The 19379-nt window shown below is 44.6% G+C and overlaps 1 long non-coding RNA gene across 1 annotated transcript; it reads left to right on the top strand.

Annotated features, from left to right (window-relative positions):
* The first annotated feature begins 5701 nt into the window (after window positions 1-5701).
* Window positions 5702-18994, top strand: LOC138154008 (uncharacterized). Its single transcript, XR_011166530.1, has 4 exons — window positions 5702-5810; window positions 12802-12892; window positions 16645-16686; window positions 17010-18994. It is a non-coding gene; the product is annotated as an uncharacterized lncRNA (long non-coding RNA).
* Window positions 18995-19379: the final 385 nt, after the last annotated feature.

The following is a 19379-nucleotide window of genomic DNA, read 5'->3' as shown; positions in this document are numbered from 1 at the left end:
GCGGTCCCACTCTTCCGCTGCTCTCCCCCGGCTCACTAGTGACTTTCTCCTCATTCTGTGGGCCTTCTCCTTGTACCTCCGTGTCTCACTGGATGCTGTAGATCATTCCAGACATCTTAATACTCTTTCCTTCCTTTGTTTCCGCAGCAATAATTATCATTATAGCTAGCACCTTTATAGCATTTTAAAATTTCCAAAGCCCTTTAGAAATATATTATTTGATTCTCACAACAATCTTGGGAGGTTGGTGCTATATTAGTCCCCACTCATAAAAAAAGTTTGATAATGTTGATTGGATATCACCAAGTTGCATGATACGATGAGGATGAGGATGAGGATGAGGATGATGATGATCTCTTTCTCATCTTGGTCAGTGGAGTTAGATAGAAATGGTAAGATAAGGGAACCGATGCAGATACAGGTTAAGTGACTTGCCCAGGGTCACACAGCTACTGTCTCCTGTCTAAGACAGGATTTGAACTCAGATCTAAAAGGAAATGATAGTGAAGATTTCTTTTGGTGGGGGGAGGGCAGTTGGGGTTAAGTGACTTGCCCAAGGTCACACAGCTAGTTTTTGTGTTAAGTGTCTGAGGCTGAATTTGAACTCAGGTCCTCCTGACTCCAGGACCGGTGCTCTATTCACTGTGCCACCTAGCCGCCCCAGATAGTGGAGATTTCTATAGCAGGATTATAACTCTCTAGGTCTAATACTCTAAACCTAGCTGCCAACATAACTGTTCTGTCATCCTCCAAGGCCCAATGCAGATCTTTTCTCCTCCAAGAAGCCTTCTCTCATCTCCTCCACCTACCTCCCACCTAGCCAGTCCACAGTGAATACTCTGACCTCTGAAATCCTGTAACACTTCTATTCCATGTCCCCAACTGGGGAGTGAGCACCTACAGACTGGTATTGCCAGTTCAAAGAATCCTGGAATCTAAATCGGAGACGACCTTTGAAGTCATGGGACAATTCTATCTCTACCTCTCCTTTTGCCCTGACTCACCAGATCATAGGATTAATTATATGGACATAGATTTGGAACTGGAAGAACCCTTAGAGAGAGGTCATTGAGTCCAACATTCTCATTTTACAGATGAGGAAACTGGGGCTCAGAGGAGATTATGGGACTTGCCCAAGATCACAGAATTAGTAAGTGTCTAAGGAGGGATTTGAACCCACGTATTCCTGGTTCCAAGTCCAGTACTCTAAATGCCTTTACTCACTTGAGTTTCTCAATTAACCAGTGCAGGATTTCTCTAACTGGGATCTCCCCAGCCCCTGATCCAAGGTGCTGTTCCGATTTTGGCCACGAGGTGGGGGCCCAAAGTCACACTACCCTCTCGGGAAAGGAAGGAGGTGAAGGCTGGCCATGCAGCCAGAACCTAGGTGCCTAAGTGATTTCCATACAGCCCTTCAGGTACTAAAAACAAGACAGCATTTAGTGTATCCACCCACACCCAGCCCCACCCCTTCCCAAGCAGGGCCCATTTCTAAAGTCTTCTTGGCTCTCTTCAGTCCTTCCTTCAGTCTAGCTCATGGTCTAGAAGGCAAAGGACTGGGGTCCAGTTCCATGTCTGCCACTAACTCACTTAGGGACTATGGACAAGACATTACCCCTCTCTGAATCTCAGTTTTGTCATATGTAAAATGATCTCCAAGCTTCCTCCTAGCTCTGACATTCTATGTCTTAAGGGCCCTCCCAGCTCTAACATCCTGTGTTCTAAGGGCCCTCCCAGCTTTGACATTCTGTGTGCTAAGAGACCTCCCACCTCTGACATTCTGTGTCCTAAGGGCCCTCCATCTCTGACATTTTGTGTTCTAAGATCCCCCCACCCCAGTTCTGACATTCATTGTTCTAAGGCCCCTCCCAGTTCTGACATTCTGTGCTCTAAGGGCCCTCCCAGCTCTGACCTCCTGTTTTCTAAGGCCCCTCCCAGATCTGACATTCCGTGTCCTAAGGGTCAATCCAGTTCTGACATTCTCTGTTCTAAGTTCCCTCTTAGCTCAGACATTTCACATTCTATATCCTTTCCAGTTTTTACCATTCCACGTTCTAACAAATCCTTATTCTACAGCCCCTGGGGCTCTGACATTCAATGAGCCCAGATTCTTTTCCCTGGGGCTCTGTCCCCTCTCCCAGTTGGTGCCTTAGCCAATCTCCTCCCAGGTTTGGAGTCCTCTCTGCCCTTCCCCCACCACGTGACTCACACCCCAAGGGCTCAGGCTGGCCAGAAGCCCCGCCCACTGCTTTGCCAGTTTGGTCCTGACTGCACACCTGGGGCTCCAAGCCCAGCCTCGCCTGGGCCCCACCCCTGTTCTTATGTAACTCCTCCTGCACCCCAAGGCTTTTCCCTCAGAACTCTGAGGCACAGATACACCAAATGTCAGAGCAAGACTGGCACCTTAGAGCATGTCAGAAGGCACGTTAGAAACCATTTCTTCCAGCCCCCTCATTTGCTAGAGACAGAGGCAGACCCAGAGAGTGAAGTTTTACCCCAAGCTGCATAGCAAATCAGAGAGAGAGCCAGGGTTGGACTCCAGGCCTTCTGATTCTCAGCCCAGTTTCCCCAAGGACATTTACACAGAAGCCTGTTCTTTCATTCTGAAGGCCAGAGCTGTGACCTCACAGCTGCCCTCTCTGCCACCCTCTGAAGATTGGGGGTTTATGGGGAGCCATCTGGAGCAGAGGCCAGAGAGCAGCCAGGGGTGATGGTGGACCGCCTCTGCAAAGAGGGAGCCCCCTGCCCCTTAGCTCTCCAAGCAGAGGCTGATTTACCATCCAGGATGTGGAAGGATGTCCGTTCAACCCTCCAAACATGCACACTGTGTGCAAGGCCCTGTTTAGAGGATGTTTGAGGCACTGTCTGTAGGGCAATGAAGTTTCACTATCTCAATAAGACATGAGGAATAAATTCATCAGTTTAGTATAGCTGATCATTTATTGAGAATGAGTTATTACCATAATAAGATGGTTTATCACCTTAGCAGGTGGCACAGCAGAGTGGGGGGCCTAGAGTCAGGAAGACGAGTTCAAATCTGACTTCCCTCACACAGCTAGGAAGTATGTGAGGGCAGATTTGAACTCAAGTTCCCCTGGGTTGTAGTCTATTCACTGTGCCACCTAACTGACCGCTTTTGGAGTAAGCTACTGATTAAATTAGGTAGTAAACAACTATCGCTAAAAACATAAAAAACCCCTCTGGAGACCCAGACATACATCAGCTAGCTCCTAGGTCTCCCCTATGGCTGGCCCTTACATTTCCTCCCTACACACTTGTTGGCTAAAGGAAGCTCTGATTGGTTGATGGAAATTTCAGAGGCTCGCTGGACGGCTGCTTGTGTCTGTCTGAGCCAAGAGGGAACCTTGTTGACTTAGGTACAAAAGAAACCTATTGGACATCTAAGATGGCGGGTTGATGATTTTTCTTTGAGGGTATTGTTTACATACTTCAATTAATAAAGGTTTTTTGCGTGCATTAAGAAATGGAGATCTAGGTAGTGTTAACATCATACTAGTTAGCACATGTGAGGGTAAACACTGTCCAGCTCAGACATTCTGTGATTATATAATGTGCCTTCTTTCCTCTACATGAAAAGATAATCTCCTCATATCCCTTCCCAACTGAGGTTTTGATAATACCAATAATAATTATTATTATTGTTATTTATATGACATCTTAAAATTTACCAAGCACTTTACAAATATTAACTCATTTTAACAACTCTGGAAGGTAATGGCTACTTTTCCCCTCACTTTACAGATTGGGAAACTGAGGCAGGCAGCAGTTAAATGGCTTGCACAGGGTCACACAGCTAGTAAATTTCTGGGGCCAGATTTGAACTCAGGCCTAGTGCTCTATAGACTACACCACCTACCTATTTCTGAGGACGGCCCATTGGCCTTTTGGAAGATGGTATGGTAGAGGAGCTCCTGAACACTCACTCTAGGTAAGGGACCCAACTTTTCTCAGTCAGACACCCTCTCCCAACCTCATCCTTAGTTCCCTAAGCTAGGGCTGTACCCAGGCATGGACCCTCTTTCAGGAACTGGAAAGGTTTGTATGTGCAGAACTCCTTCTTCTATAAGCCTTAACACGCCTGGGTGTTGGTGTTGGTGACCTGTCTTGTCTAAGGGTTTCCACCTCTGACACCCTGGGGGAGTCTAACCCTTGAAAGAAGAGGGAACTTATTTTCGTACTCTCCAGCTCACCACCTCCCTACCCCCAGAGTAGGGTTCTGGGCTCAAAGCCTGTAACACAGCTTTCAGTTTGGCTTATGCTTAGAATCTCCCCCAGAAGGATTCATCAGCCCTTCAGGAAAGGTAATCAATATACAGACTAGATCAGATAGAGGGAGGTACCTCCCAGAGTGGTTACAAGACACATTGTAGGCACCATATTATATGTATATACTAGGTGAGATTTGAACTCAGCTACTCTGTCCCACAAGTCAGCTCTCATTCGGCTGCATTGTGCTATTTCTCAGAGCAAGATCCCATCACCCAGGGTGGGAGGAGATCTGGTTATCTTTCCCTCTGTCTCCTTGGGCTTTTCTCTATCCCTCCATTCCCATCTATAAGGCATCTGGGTGACTTCTTCGAGGCTCATGGAGGCACAGCTCCTTGGGACTGGGCTAGAAGAGAGTTCTGGAAGAGAGACTGGTCCCAGTCTCAGGGTGAACTGATTTCAGCAGGGAGAATTCCTAGAAGAAATCTAATGGGCCCTGGGTGTGTTGGGGGGATAGGGAGCAGTGTTCAGGAACTAGCTGTCAGGGGGTTGGGACTGACTGCCCCTGGGTCTGTTGGGGGGACAGGGAGCAGTGTTCAGGGCCTGGCTGTCAGGGGGCTGGGTCTGACTGCCCCTGGGTCTGTTGAGGGGACAGGGAGCAGTGTTCAGGGCCTGGCTGTCAGGGGCCTGGGTCTGACTGCCCCTGGGTCTGCCTTGGGTAGGGGTGGGAGCCCGTCAGTGCTGGGAAAGAGCAAAGGTCAGGTCAGGGTTAAGGTAGGTTCTGAGACGGGCAGGAAAATGGCAGGTCCCAACTTTGAGCAGGAAGAACATCTAGTCCTGCACCCTGATTTCACGGAGGCGGAACTGAATGCCAGGTATGGTCCCAAGGTTACTCAGCTGGTTAAGTGCCAGTCTAGAATCAGAGCCAAGTCTCTTGATTCCAAATCCAGTGATTTTTTTCCCTGCTCCATAAGACAGGCCATGTTGTTCTCCCTTCAGTACTACCCCTCCCAACCCACCCCTGTGAGGCCTCAGGTGGGCACAGGTACCTGGCTGGGACAGCACCTGAAGCACTACCAGCCAGAGGAGCACAGTATGGGTAGGCAGGGGGCCAGGAGACTCTGGGGTCAAAAGGGTCAAGTAGTCAGAAGCTGGGGGAAGAGGGACCTGCAGATTGTGGGATCTGTACCTTCCTCCCCACCCCCACACCTGTTCCTTACACACCCCCAGGGATTCCTGGAAACAGCCAGGAAATCAAGGGTACTGATCTGGGGGTAGATTGGAAGGGGGACGAGGACGATGGTTCCCATAGCAACCAGCTGATAGGGGGCCCTATATGTCATACCCCACAGGCTGGGGACTGCCTTCCTCTCTTCTCCCCTTGCCCCACCTCCACCAACATTCCAGGGACTGCCCAGGCCTGCCCAGGATGGAAAAACCATCTGGCACTTGGCTCTGCACAGCCTCCCCCCCCCCTTCCATCTCATGGGGCAGAGGAAGGAAAGGAGAGATAGGCCAAAAGAAACTGAGCAGTTCAGCCTGAGGGCCGCCATCCCCTGCCCCGCCCTCCCTCTTTCCTTCAGGTAAGATGAGGGGGCAAGGGAGAGGCAAGGTTATCCCAGGGAGCTCTGTGCTGGGCCATGGCAGGTAAACCTGGTCAGACTCCAAAATGTAAGGACCTTCTTTGCAGCTGCTATGGGGACACCACTTTTCGCATTTTCTCTCTCACTCCCCACTGCCTTTGTAACCTTGTTATCAACTAGGAAGCCCTGGCTGAGGTTGGTAACCCCTGGAGACACTGGCTCCTGTTCCCTGCTGGGCCCTGCCCAGGACAAAGGAGGGGTCAGTGGGGAAGGAGGAAGAAGGGGCCCAACCCAGCTGACTTTCATCCCTAACCATCCTGGGACTTGATTGAGAAAGGAAATGCGGTTTGGGGAGCAGATGGGGAAGTTTATAGTGTGTGTGGGGGGGAAGAGGGATAGATTTCAATCTAAGTCAGAGACCTATTGGTTAATTCCTTGCAATCCAAGGACCTAATTCAATTTTTCTTTGTATATCATTGCTCCTCAAAATTTTTTGAGGGGTGTTTTGGGGATTTTCTTTTCCTCTGCCATCTCCCTTTCTCCTTATTTATTAGGCTAAGGAACTTAGAGAATCTGAATAAAAGTACATAGAATGTCAAAGTTGGAGGGACTTTAGAACATAGGATGTCAGAGCTGGAAGGGCCCTTAGAGCCCAGGATGTCAGAGCTGAGAAGGGTTTAGAACACAGAATGTCAGAGCTGAGGAGGGCGTCAGAACACAGAATGTCAGAGCTGGGAAAGGCCTTAGAACATAATCATGGGAGTCTGATCAATTTGAGGAGCTCCCCGATTAATTTGATGAGATTTCAGATCTCTAGTTTTCATTTGGAGACCTCTACAAGATACTTGTCCATAGCTTAGGCAAATAAATGCCCAGCAGCACCTTGCAGAGAGGACACTGCCTGGGACTGGAGAGAATGGCCTCTTCTGGGGAGCTGCCCCTCTCTGGATCTCTAAAAGCAAACTGGCAGACATGAACTGTGTCTCCTGGACTTTTTCACCCTTTGCTTTAGTCTTTCTTCTGAGGGCATAATGGAGTGGAAGAGGAAATTCTGTTCCTATCTCACCTTTCCCTGTCCCCATCCTCCAGTAATGGCTGCCTTTGGTTTGGACCACAGGCTAGTCCAATGCACAAGTCAGAGAGGGGACGTTCCCATCCCAAGATATGGTTGCAGTCAGAATACTTATTGATTGAGAGGTTCACATGCTTACTATGGTCTGAGAAAAGAGGTCCTGAGAGCTCAAAAGACAGTAGCAGCCAGGACAGTGAAAAATTTCTTGCTGAGGAATACTACATCTAGTAGGAAGGGATATATGCAGACCTGCTTGGCCCTAGAAAGGAAGGCAACTGTCTTGGGAGCTGTCATGTGCGTGATCCCAGGTTCAAGAGTCCCTAAGTTTGAGCATTTAGGCCCCAGCCTTCTAGGGAGGGAAGACTCCCCCAGCAGCATGCTTCCTGAGGTCTTTCTGGATCACTGGATCACCAGTGCAGTCTCTAAAGTTCAAGAACCAAAGCCGTGGCATGATTGTGGGGGGAATGTCTGAACCTTGCCACCATTACCCCCACAACTGAAAAAAAGTATTGGCATCTTTTCCTTTTATATTGCCTTCATTTATAGATATAACCCCCCCCAACCACTTCAGAAAACATCTAGTCCAACGTACACCCATTTTATATATAAAACAACTGAGACTGAGGTGATTATGTGACTTTCCTTGGGGTCAGAAGCAGGATTTGAACCAAGTTCCTCTGACTCCAGAAGGCACAATCTTTCCACTATACCACATTGCCTTCACAGAGATATCCTTTGTAACAAAGAATAAAAGTCAAAACCAACCAACATATCAACCGAGTCTGATAGTATAGGCCATCTCCATAGCCATGGTACCCAACCTTTGCAAGGAAATAGAGGTATTTGAATTCTCTCGTTTCTTCTCTGGGGCCAAGAGTAATGCTTATAATTAATTACCCATTGCTCAGTTTCCCTTTTTTGTTGTTCTTCCCTTTTCCATTGTTGTGAGTATCACAGCTATTGCTTTCTTGGTCTTGCTTCTTTCATTTCCCATGAGTCCATATGTCTTCCATGGTCCTCTGTATTGTTCATGTTAATCATGTCACACAGTTTATAATCCATTGCATTCTCATATCATATGATTGGGGCTGTTCCTCAATTGGTCTACTGTTCTTCCAGATCTTTGCTAGAGTTCTTTGCAAGAGGGAAAATGCCTCATACATGGGATTTTCTTTTTGCCTTTGCTTTTCCTGGTTCTCTGGAAGTCACTTATACTATTCCTATGAGTCAATGTACATCGATGGAAAGAGACTGTTCAGCTATACACGAAGTATGCTTGCCTTTTAGGTCAAGTCTAAGCCACAGGGTGGTAGCATGTATTTGGGGGGGCTAAGCAGAACTTTGTGAGAAAGAGGGACTCAGCAGAATACCAAAGGGTTGCCTTGATAGACCCTCCAAGTTCATTTCCCTTCTGGGGGGAGCTGATACGTTATTTGAGCGCTTTAGGTGTTTCTGCGTCTGTTTATGGGTTCCTGTGAGTCTTTTTGTCTTCTTGCTTTTTCTGTAGGATAAAATCAAAGCTGTCCTATACCCAGTTTGTGTGTATTACCTTGAATACTTATATAGGATCTGGCAACCTCCTTTATCTAACTTTGGTGAAACTGTGTATTGAGCAGTATTTTGGAGATTCCTTGAAGTAACTCCAGGGGCACTGACCTAAAAAGAGATGATCTCTTGGGATAAGTCCCCAAGAATGGATTGTTTATGTGAGTTCAGAGTTTGGGGCAGTCCTGGGTCATGGATTCCAACAGAAAGTTAGAACGGAGAATGTAGGGCCGGACTACAGCCATGCAGCAAAAGGCCAGGAGGGCCCAAACCTGGGTCTCTTGGTCCTAAGTGCATCTTTCTACTCTCTCTAATTCTAGGGCATCACTTCCCCACCCCACCTCCACTCAGCTGATTCCTCATAGGCTCATAGAGCATAGGCTGAGGTCACTGGGATTTGGCATTGCATGGGATAGCTGTTAATAATAGTGGAGTCAACTGGTGGATCCCAGGAGAGTGAACCCAGTCCCTAAACCCAGGCCCTGGCAGTCCCCTGGTCTGAAATCTCTTTCAGGGAGAAGATACAACGTATTAACCCAGGGTAAGTGTAATTATAATGACCGTTGGAGAGCCCTGGTCACCTAGAGGCCCCAAAATAAATGCAAAATGGGCACTTGACCACTCAAAATGCAATCTTCCTTGGGGGTACTTCCGCTTGCTAGGCTGATGGGCTCCAGCCAAGAAGGGACCCAATGTGTCCTGCCCTAGTTCTCTCTTACACTGACGTGATTATCACAGCTGAATGTAGCACCTTCCTAGGTGTGTGGGGCAGGGTAGGATGAGGTGGGGTTGGCCCTAGCAGAAGGTGAGCATAGTTAAAGCAAAGTCCCAGTAGAGAAAGCCAGTATCCTCTACCATGAATACTAACAATAATTCAACTTAATAAACATGTACTAGATTTCTGCTCTTGCTAAAGTACTGTAGTAGGTGCCAAGGAATCAGGAAAGGCTTCTCTTGGGAGGTGGTACCTGACCTGAGCCTTGAATGAAGATAAAGATTCTAAGAGGCAGAGGTGAAAGGCAAGTGTACTCTAGGCATGGGTTACAGCCTATGCAAAGGTATGGAGGCAGGAGACACCACGTCAAATTAAGAACAGCAAATTGTCTAGGATCAGGGCTTCTCAAACTTTTCCCACTGGAGAACTCCCCAGAGCTTCAGGGCCAAAACCCTGGCCCCCAAATTATTCTGGAAAGACACACAAGAGGAGGATTGTGGAGAAAGGGCTATGTGCCAAGATGAGACATTCACATTGTATGCTAAAGGAATGGGGAGCCACTGAAGATTGTTGAACAGGGGAGTACCATAGACTGTGCAGTACTGCTCTTTTGGCAGCTAAGCAGAGGATGGATTGGAAAGCAGAGATATTCAAATCAGGGAAGCCTATTAAGAGGTTGTTGGAGGAACTGATTAGATGTGGAGGATAAGGGAAAGAGAAGAGTCAAAACTGGCTCTGGGTGATTCAGCGGATGGTGGTGCCTTCAAGCAAAAACAGAAAAGTTTGGAGGGGGGAGGCAATGTAGTTTGGTTTGGTACATGTTTAGATGCTGATAGGACAATGGAAAAAAAGGTGATATGGGACTGGAATTCAAGAGACGAATGAGGGAGGGATGAATAGATGGGTAGATAGATATAACAATAACTAGCTTTTATATATCACTTTAAGGTTTATGAAGGACTTTTTTTTTTGCATTTTGGAGGGGGGAAGGCAGAGCAATTGGGGTTAAGTGATTTGCCCAAGGTTACACAGCTAGTAAGTGTTAAGTATCTGAGGCTGAATTTGAACTCAGGACCTCCTGACTCCAGGGCCGTTGCTCTATTCACTGCGCCACCTAGCTGCTCCGTTTACAAAGGACTTTACAAATATTATCTCATTTTATTCTCACAACAACCCTAAACTGTGGGTATTATGATTATCCCCATTTTACAGATGTGGAAACCGAGGCTGACAGAACCCAAGTGATTTGCCCAGGGTCATAAACCTAATAAATCTCCGAGGCTGTAGTTGAGCTTTGGTCTTCCTTCCTCCTGTTTATCTGCTGTGCCACCTAGCTGCCTGAATGAACAAACTTCGGAATTGTCCTTAAGAGGTGATAATTGACCAGCTTTGACACTTGGTGACTGACAAAGCGAAATGGTTAAAGAAATGCACTTTCTTGGGGCAGCTAGGTGGTGCAGTGAATAGAACACTGGCCCTGGAATCAGGAGGACCTGAGTTCAAATGTGGCCTCAGACACTTGACACATTCACTAACTATGTGACCTTGGGCAAGTGTAACAGCAAGCACCCCGGCTTCCCCAGGGTGTCTGCCAACACAGGTTCTTGGATCTGCTTTGATAAAGGAAAGCAACTCAAAATGGGTTAACGAGCTTACTTTAATCAGTCAGACATATATCGTTTACCTTGTTCAGGGGAAAAAGGTCAGCACCCCGAACTTCAAAGCATACAAGCAGAATTATCAAGACAGAAACAGATCAAGTAGACAGATTTCCAAACTGTCCAACCATTACATCCATACCCAGTCAACATCTGGGTTTCCACATCTGGGTTTTTCAAAGCCGGGGGACTCTCAACAACGGCTTCCCAGAATTCAGATCAAATCACAAAACACTTCTCAAAGTGAGCTCCAAAACAAAGCTACACATCAGGGCTTATATAGCCTTCTCCTGGCTCAGAGAATGTAACAACCTTATTGACTCACTGGCCAATCAAGAAGTATCTACTGAAAAACAAGCCTCCCTCCCCAGGCTTCAGGTGCGTTTTAGCCTAGGGGCAGGGAAGATCTTCCAAATCTGCATTCCCATTACAGCAAGTCACTTAACCCCAATTGCCTTACCTTTCCCCCTCAAAGAAAAAAAAGAAGCTATTGGATTTATCAGTTAAGAGATAATTTATACCTTGGGAAGAGCAGTTTCAGTTGAGCAGTGTGGGGTCAAAATCAAAGAGTGGCAGGTGAGGAAATGGAGGTAAGGAGAAAAAACTAATTTTCTTCTAGGAGGTTGACTTTGAATGAGAAAACAGATCTAGGATGATATTTGGAGGAGACATCAAGATCAAATAATCGGGTTTTTTTGGTCTTTGAGGGTTTTTTTTTTGTTATTTTTTTTAAAACAGGAGAAACCTGAGCACATTTGGAGGAACTGGTAAATGAAAAGAGATTGAAGATATAAGTGAGAAGGAATGGTTTCAGGGGAAGATTCCCACAAGTTCAGGAGAGGATGAAATCAAAAGCCCAGTCAAAGCCTTGGTTTTAGTAAGAAGAAGGGTTATTTTCTTATAAGAAACTGGAGTAAAAGAAGAGAGAATAGGCAGGGTCTAGAGATATAGAGATGAGAAGGGAGAGAACTCATGGCAGGGACATCTGTTTTCTCAGTAAAATAGAGAGTGAGGTCTTCTGTGTGGAGGGAATGAGTAGTGTAGAAGGACCATGAGGGGAGCAGAGAAGGCTAGGAGTGTTATAGTGCATATAAGAGAAAGCAGATCAAAGAAGACCAGAAGAATGGCCGTGCAGCAGTAGGGTCCAGCTGAAATAAGCAAACATAGATTTGTAATGAACACATGGTTGTATGGTTTTCTTGAGAAGCATTCAGCAACATACAAATGGAAAAAGGAAAAGGGGTGCCAGGGGGCACACCAGGGTTGGACTTTGGCAAGGCATGAGCTGTAACAAGACAACAGGGCAAGAGGTAAGAATATAGCTGGACTGGTCAACCATAGTGTGAGGCCAGAACAGGGGACGATAGATTTGGAGAACAAGGAGAGATAAAGAGTCTGAAGGTTCAGACAGAGGGAAATATGGAAGGACAGGAGATTACCATAAGGAAGAGGAATTTAAGCATTAAAGATCATGGTGGGAACACAATTATGGGTCATATTGAAATCTGAATGTCTGAAGTGGATAAAGCACCAGGCCTGGAAATCAGGAGGCCCTGATTTCAAATCTGACCTCAGACACTTACAAGCTATGTGACCCTGAGCAAGACACTTAACTTCTGTTTGCCTCACTTTCCTAAACTGTAAAATGAGAAGAAGAAGGGAATAAGCATTTATATAGTGCATATGAGTCACCAGGCCCTGTACTAAGTGCTTTTTTACAAATATTATCTCCTTCGATTCTCACAACAACCTTGCAAGGTAAGTACTTGTAATATCTTCATTTTACACTTTACACTTACAAGGTCAGATTTGAACTCAGAACTTCTTGACTCCAGGCCCAGCACTCTATCCACCACACCACCAACTGCCTTTAAGAAGATAATAATAGTATCTACCTCCCAGAGTTGGCAGGATCAAATAAGATAATATTTGTAAAGTGCTTGGAACAGTGCCTGATACACAGAAGGTGCTTAATAAATGTTCATTTCCTTCCCCATTCAGGTGGCTGAGGTCAGTGACTCTTTAGATCATGGGAAATGAAGAGGTTGAGGGACCAGGAGGGTAGGAAATCTTGGAGAAGTCAAGTCAACAGGTATTTTAAAAATTTTTTTATGTTTTTGCTTTTTTAAGGGGAGAAAGTAGGGAAATTGGAGTTAAGTGACTTGCCCAAAGTCACATGGCTAGTTTTTTGTGTTAAATGTCTGAGGCCGGATTTGAACTCAGGTCTTCCTGACTCCAAAGCCAGTACTTTATTCACTGTACCACCTAGCCGCCCCTTCAACAGGCATTTTTTTCTTTTTCTCTTTTTTTTAAAATTCAGTTTAATTTTATTTTCACTTCTAAATTCTCTCCCTCTCACTTCCCTGTCCCCCCCCCAACTAAAAAGGCAAGAAAAACAAAACCTGTTACAATTATATATAGCTGAGCAAAACAAATTCCTGCATTAGCCATGACCAAAAAAGAAAATATTCCTAATCTACCTTTGTGTACACACCAGCTCTCTATCATGCACTGAGTGACATGTTTCATCATGAGTCCTTTGGAATTGTGATTGGGCATCATATTGATCAGACTTCCTAAGTTTTTCAAAGTTGTTTGTCTTTGTGATGTTGCTGTTATGGTATAACTTGTTCTCTTGGTTCAGCTCACTTCACATCACTTGCATCAGCTCATATAAGTCTTCTAAGGTTTCTCTGAAACCATCCCGTTCTTCATATCTTGCAGACATCACATTCATATGCCATAACTTGTCCAATTGATGGTTACTCAGTTTCCAATTCTTAGCCATGAATTGAATTCAGGTCCTAAGACTCCAGGGCCAGTGCCCTTCCTATTGTACCACACTGCTTCCCTTGAAGGAAGAGAGAGATTTCAGCAGATGGAGGAGAGAGGTGTCTGTTCCAAACATGTAGGACAGCATGAGCAAAAGCTGGGAGATGGAAGAGGAAAGAGCAAGAATGGGTGATGGAAGATAGTCCCATTTGGCTGGAACATCAAGTCTGTGAAAGGGTGTGGTATGAGATAAGATGACTTCTGAGGTTAATGTCGGCTTTCAATGATCTAATGCCCCAATTCCAATGCCACCTCCCCTGTGAAGCCTTCCCTGACCTACTCAGGTAAGAGATATCTTTCCTTCACCATACTTCACTTTGTCTGGTTCTCCTTTGATCTCTCACATTCTAGGATAGAACCATATTGTGAGGAGCTTTGAATGACACGATTAGTTCATCTTCGTAAAATCTTGTACACATCAAACCTCTGCTCAAAAGTTGGAGTGGCTTGCCATGACCTATAGGATAAAGTCTAAGCCTAGTATAAAAGGCCCTGTGTGATTTGGCCCCTTCCAGCTATTCTACCCTCGGTGACCCAAGCAGATGGAACTTGATTTTTACCCCAACCCACTCATGCTCATTCCTGCCTCCATACTTCTGATGTCATCATTTTCCTCCACTTAAAATGCCTTTTCTTCTTCTCTATGCTTGAGTACCTCACTCAAAATAATGGGAAGAATATTAGCCCTGCAGTCAGAAAACCTGGGTTCAAATTCTATCTCTGATTCTTATTACCTGTGTGACCTTGGACAAGTTTCTTAACCTCCTTGGATCTCAGTTTCCACATCTGTACAATGAACAGGTTGGACTAGATGGCCTCTGAAGTTCCTTCTAGATCTATGTCCCTACATATGTTGAATGACTATATAGTCCACCATAAATATCCCCTCCTCCAGGAAGCCTTCCTGTCCACGGTATTTCACATCTATCACTTCTTTCCTTGAAATTCACACAGAAAACAATTATGGCCTGCTTTCCTCACTCTGTTAATAGAATCACATGGCTTGTCCATTTGGTGAAAGTTATTTTAGCTAAAACTAGAAGGTATAATATATAAATCTGATTAACTGGAGTGAAGGTTTCGCTGTCAGCCCCTCTACTTTGTGGACATTTGACATTTGCCTTTCTGACATACAGAAGAGAGATGGGCCAGTGTCGATCCACATATTAATTATTAGAAAAGCTTGATTTCTTTCTTTTAAAGATAAAAATGAATATAAATATTCTAATAGTCTATTCTCTCACTATAATAGACTTTTCCTGCCATCCCATAGAGTACGTGGAGAGTTTTGCTTTAATCACATGCAATTTGATAGTAATTCTTGTCATTCACTTTTTACATACTGGTCTCCTGTTTCGCACAAATACAGTGGGCTGCAAGAGGGTTATGGCTTAGAGCTCATGGTCTCTCAGGCACATAGTAAAAGCTCAGGAAGTGTTTATGGAAAGAGGCCCCAGATGAGGTCAGCAGAAGGGGTCCCTCAAGGTCATCCTGTCCAGACCCCTGCCTCCAAAAATATTTTTGTTCTAGAATGGAAAGTGACCTCTGAGGAAATAGTGAAAGGTCCACAAAATGAGGGGCTAGGGGGGCTGATAATAAAGACTTCACTCCTTCATTCAGCGTCTTGGGACATACTGGCTTTTCCATGTGCCTGGTTAAATGAATTTACAGATGTACTATCTACTTTAAAAACTAACTCTCACCCAGTGGATAGGCCCTTCCATGATAATTATTAGGAATAAATATCAATCTCCCCAGACCTGTTGACCCCAAAGGTCTTTCTTGGGTCTCATCCAAACCCTTCTTATGGTATCCCTAAAACTGAATTCTGAGATATCTATATAGAGTTCCCTCTATGGGTGCTCCCACCTCAGTCTCATGTTAATTCTTCTTCCAAGGATATGTACACTTTCAGATCCAAAGGAATAAAACTCTAAAGGTGGAATGTCAGGAATGGAATCTATTCTGATCCAGTAAGCATTTATCAAGCACCTGCCGAATTCAAGGCACTGTGCTAGGCATTGGATCTTCAAAGACAAAATAAAATACTATCTTTGCCCTCAAAGAGCTTCCATTCTACCTGGGGGAATGTAACATAGGTCACTGATGTAGAGCAGAAAGGGACCTTGTAGATCACTGAATCCTGTCACCTCATTTTACAGATAAGGAAACTGAGGTAGACAGCAGTTAAGTGACTTGCTACAACAAGGTCATACAACTAGTAAGTGTCAGAGTTCGGATTTGAACTCAGGTCTTCCTGACTCCAACTCCAGAGTTCCAGTCACTGTACCATTAATATATCCATTGAAATTTGAAAAGAAAGAGAGTACAGACGGTTCTGCTGTAGGGCAACATATGTGTTTACCAGAAATCACTAAGTTATGCAAGATGGCACAACAAAAACCACAGGCCTCAAGGAAAATGTGGGATTAAGGGCCCAACATTCAGAACCTGCATTAATGATACGTTAGAAAAAAAGATAGGTGGGGCAGTGAATAGAGAGCACTGGCCCTGGAATCAGGAGGACTTGAGTTCAAATCCGGCCTCAGACACTTAGCGCATACTAGCCCTGTGACCTTGGGCAAGTCACTTAACCCCAATTGCCCTGCCTTCCCCTGCAAAAAAAAAAAGCAAATAAATAAATAAAAATAATTATAGAAAAAAAAAAGATAGGAACCCAATAAAAAAGGGTAGCACAGCTTTCTTCACATTAAATGGTTAAGAAATTCATAAATCCTATGGGAAACAGTGGCCAGTCACAGCAATAGCCTTGGCCATTGCTTCTTCAGCACCCTGGGCTTCATGAGCAGGTGGGGTTGGGTGAAGAGTGTGGCAGAGGGCGGGATGGTGTAGACCAGTCCTTCTCTACTCACCAACTTTACCAGAAGATATGCAATCTACATGGCATTCTTTTTTAACAAAGACTTGTGGAAGTTTATTTGTGGGAAGGGTTGCAGCTTGTGATTTACTGTGAAGTGGAACCGTTTTTCTGCATTCTCGATGTTTCTGCAGGAAGAAATTGAGTTCAGCTCACAATGTTCCTTAATATATCAGGTGAGTTGAAACAATGTCGAGTTTTCCAGGTGTATTATAATGGAACTGACTACCAACAACTGGTGGGGGAAGGGAGAGGCTCAGGAAGGCTTCCCTTAAGAGGAAGCCCATGAGCTGACCCTGGGAAGCCAGGGATCCTGAGAGGTATTGTTGAGGAAGGAGTCAGTCCCAGGCATGGGCAAAGGCAAGGAAGGGGAAGATTAAATACCCAAAACGAGGAATGGCTAGCAGGCTTGTTTAGCTGGAGAAGCCTGGAAAGGGAGGTTGGAGCCCGATTCTGAGGGGCTTTGAATGCCAGGTAAGGAGGTTGTATTTCATCCTAGAGGGAAGATTCTTGAGCAAGGGAGTGATGCGGTCACGACTTTGCTTTAGGAAGATGATTTCAGGAGAGAGGATTCTGGGAAGATGCTGGAGTAGGTCAGAAAACTTCCAGCTCTACAAATTTCTTCCAGAAAGAGACAGAACATCACCTCAGAGCAGCAGAAATAAACACAAGGTAAAGCTGTTGTCCTCCTAAGACAATTTGAGAAGATACCAGGAAAGACCAGGCCTCCAGGAGCAGAGGTTCAGCCTGAGTGACAGACCAATATCTCCAGGCCAACTGCAGAATCTACAACCAAGCCCTAGGAGCAGATGGGTCTGCCTTAGAAACTTTCATTTTGCAGACAGTGGTGGCAGTGGGGTGTCTGTCAGTGGAGAAGACTGAAGGACCTTCCACTGTCAAGGGATGCCAAGCACAGCTGTGCTAACCAGACATGCCCCGGGCTACAGTTGCAGGGAGAGGGAGCTAGCCCACATCTGGTGAGTGCAGTACTGAAGGGTGGGGACCCTGTTGGCTGTGGGCATCTAGAAGAAAGCAGAGTCCCTGGTTTCAGTTCTAGGGCAAAGAGGACAGCTGTAGTTTGTAGCCACCTGAGGGACCACAGGGGGCAAGATCATTTGTAGGACATTGTGGCTGGGGGCCCTAGTTTGGAGAGGAGGGCTCAAAGTTGGGTCCAAGAGATAGACCTTAGAAAATAACAGTAAGAATGACCCGAGACTTGGGCATTATTCCCCATTCTTCAGGACTACAACTTGATTATACTAATAGCTGCTAAAAATAACATAAAACAAAAAATAAATAAATAAAATTGAGTAAGTAAAAGAGAAAGAACCAACCATAAATAGTTACTATGGGCATAGAGAAGATCGGGGTTCTATTCAGAGGAAGATAATGGAGCTTAAAAATAGCCACTTTTTTTTCAATAAGAAATATTAAATGGTCCCAAGCACAAAAAGAGTTCTTGGAAGACCTTAAAAATGTCTTTAAAAACCAAATAAAACCAAAAACTTTGGGAAAATTAGGGGAAAAAATAAGAACAGTTCAAGAAAATTATGAAAAGAAAGTCAGAGAAAAGAAATAGAGAACCTAAAACTTAAGGAAGAAAATAATTCCTTGAAAACTAGAATTGGGCTAGAGGAAGCTAATGACATTCTAAAACACCAAGAAAACATAAAACAAAATCAAAAGAATGGAAAAAATAGAAGAGAAAGTAAAATGTTTCATCAGAAAAACAACTGATATGGAGAACAGATCAAGGAAAAATAATATAAGAATTGTCAGACTACCTAAAAATTACAATTAAAATAAGAATCTTGATAAAATATTACAGGAAATTATCAAGGAAAAGTGCCCTGAAGTTCTAGAACAAGAAGGCAAAACAGAAATAGAAAATAACAATTCACTGATCACCACTTGAAAGAGATCCCAGGAGGAAAACTTATCGGAATATCATAGCCCAGTTTCAAAGCTCCCAGGTTAAGGAGAAAATGTAAGAAACAACAATAATGAAACCAATTTAAATATCATGGAGCTACAATAAAGATTACACAAGATGTAGCAGCTACTATATTGAAGAACCGTAGATCTTGGAAAACTGTATTCCACAGAACAAAAGAGCTGGCGTGGGAGCAGCTAGGTGGCACAGTGAATAGAGCACTGACCCTGGAGTCAGGAAGACACTTGACACTTACTAGCTGTGTGACCTTGGGCAAGTCACTTCACCCCAACTGCCCTGCCTTCTCCCCTCCAAAAAAGAAAAAAAAAAGAGCTGGGCTTACAACCAAGGGTAACTTACCCAGAAAAGTTTAATATAATCCTGAATGGGAAAAAAAAAAAGGACATTTAACAAACTGAAAGACTTTTAGGTTTTTGTGACAAAATCCCCAGAATTTAAGGGAAAACTTCACACAGAAATATAAGGTAAATATAAGGTAAACATTAAATACCCATTTTAAGGCACTCAATAAGGTCAAATTGTATACTCTGTACATATGAAAATATTATCAGTACACTTATGATTGTCATCATTATTTAGGTAATTTGAAAGAAAGGCTTGAGCTGAGTTAAATATGATGGGATGATTCTAAAAAAATAAAACTGTGAAGAGAGATAAAAAGGAGTAATTATCTCATACATATGAGGCATAAAAGGAAAAATTTATATAGAAGAAGCTAGTAATGGGAAGAGTGAATAATGCTGGCACCCTGCTCTCATCAGAAATGTGAAAGGTCTAAAAGTCTTCTAAATTCAGAAAGAAATAAGAGGACAAGGGGATAGGGTGGGGGAGAGGACAAGGTGGGGACTTTAGAGGGGTGGGTAGGTTAAGGAATGGGAAAGCAAGGTAGCAGGGAGAAGTAAAGCAGAGGAGTAA

This window comes from Petaurus breviceps, unplaced genomic scaffold (genome assembly GCF_028583685.1).
Source record: "Petaurus breviceps papuanus isolate PSGF00001 unplaced genomic scaffold, PetGlider_PUasm1.0 91041, whole genome shotgun sequence".
Lineage (NCBI taxonomy): Eukaryota > Metazoa > Chordata > Mammalia > Diprotodontia > Petauridae > Petaurus > Petaurus breviceps.
The sequence above is the reverse complement of the archived record's forward strand: the minus strand, read 5'-3'. Positions and strand labels throughout refer to the sequence as shown.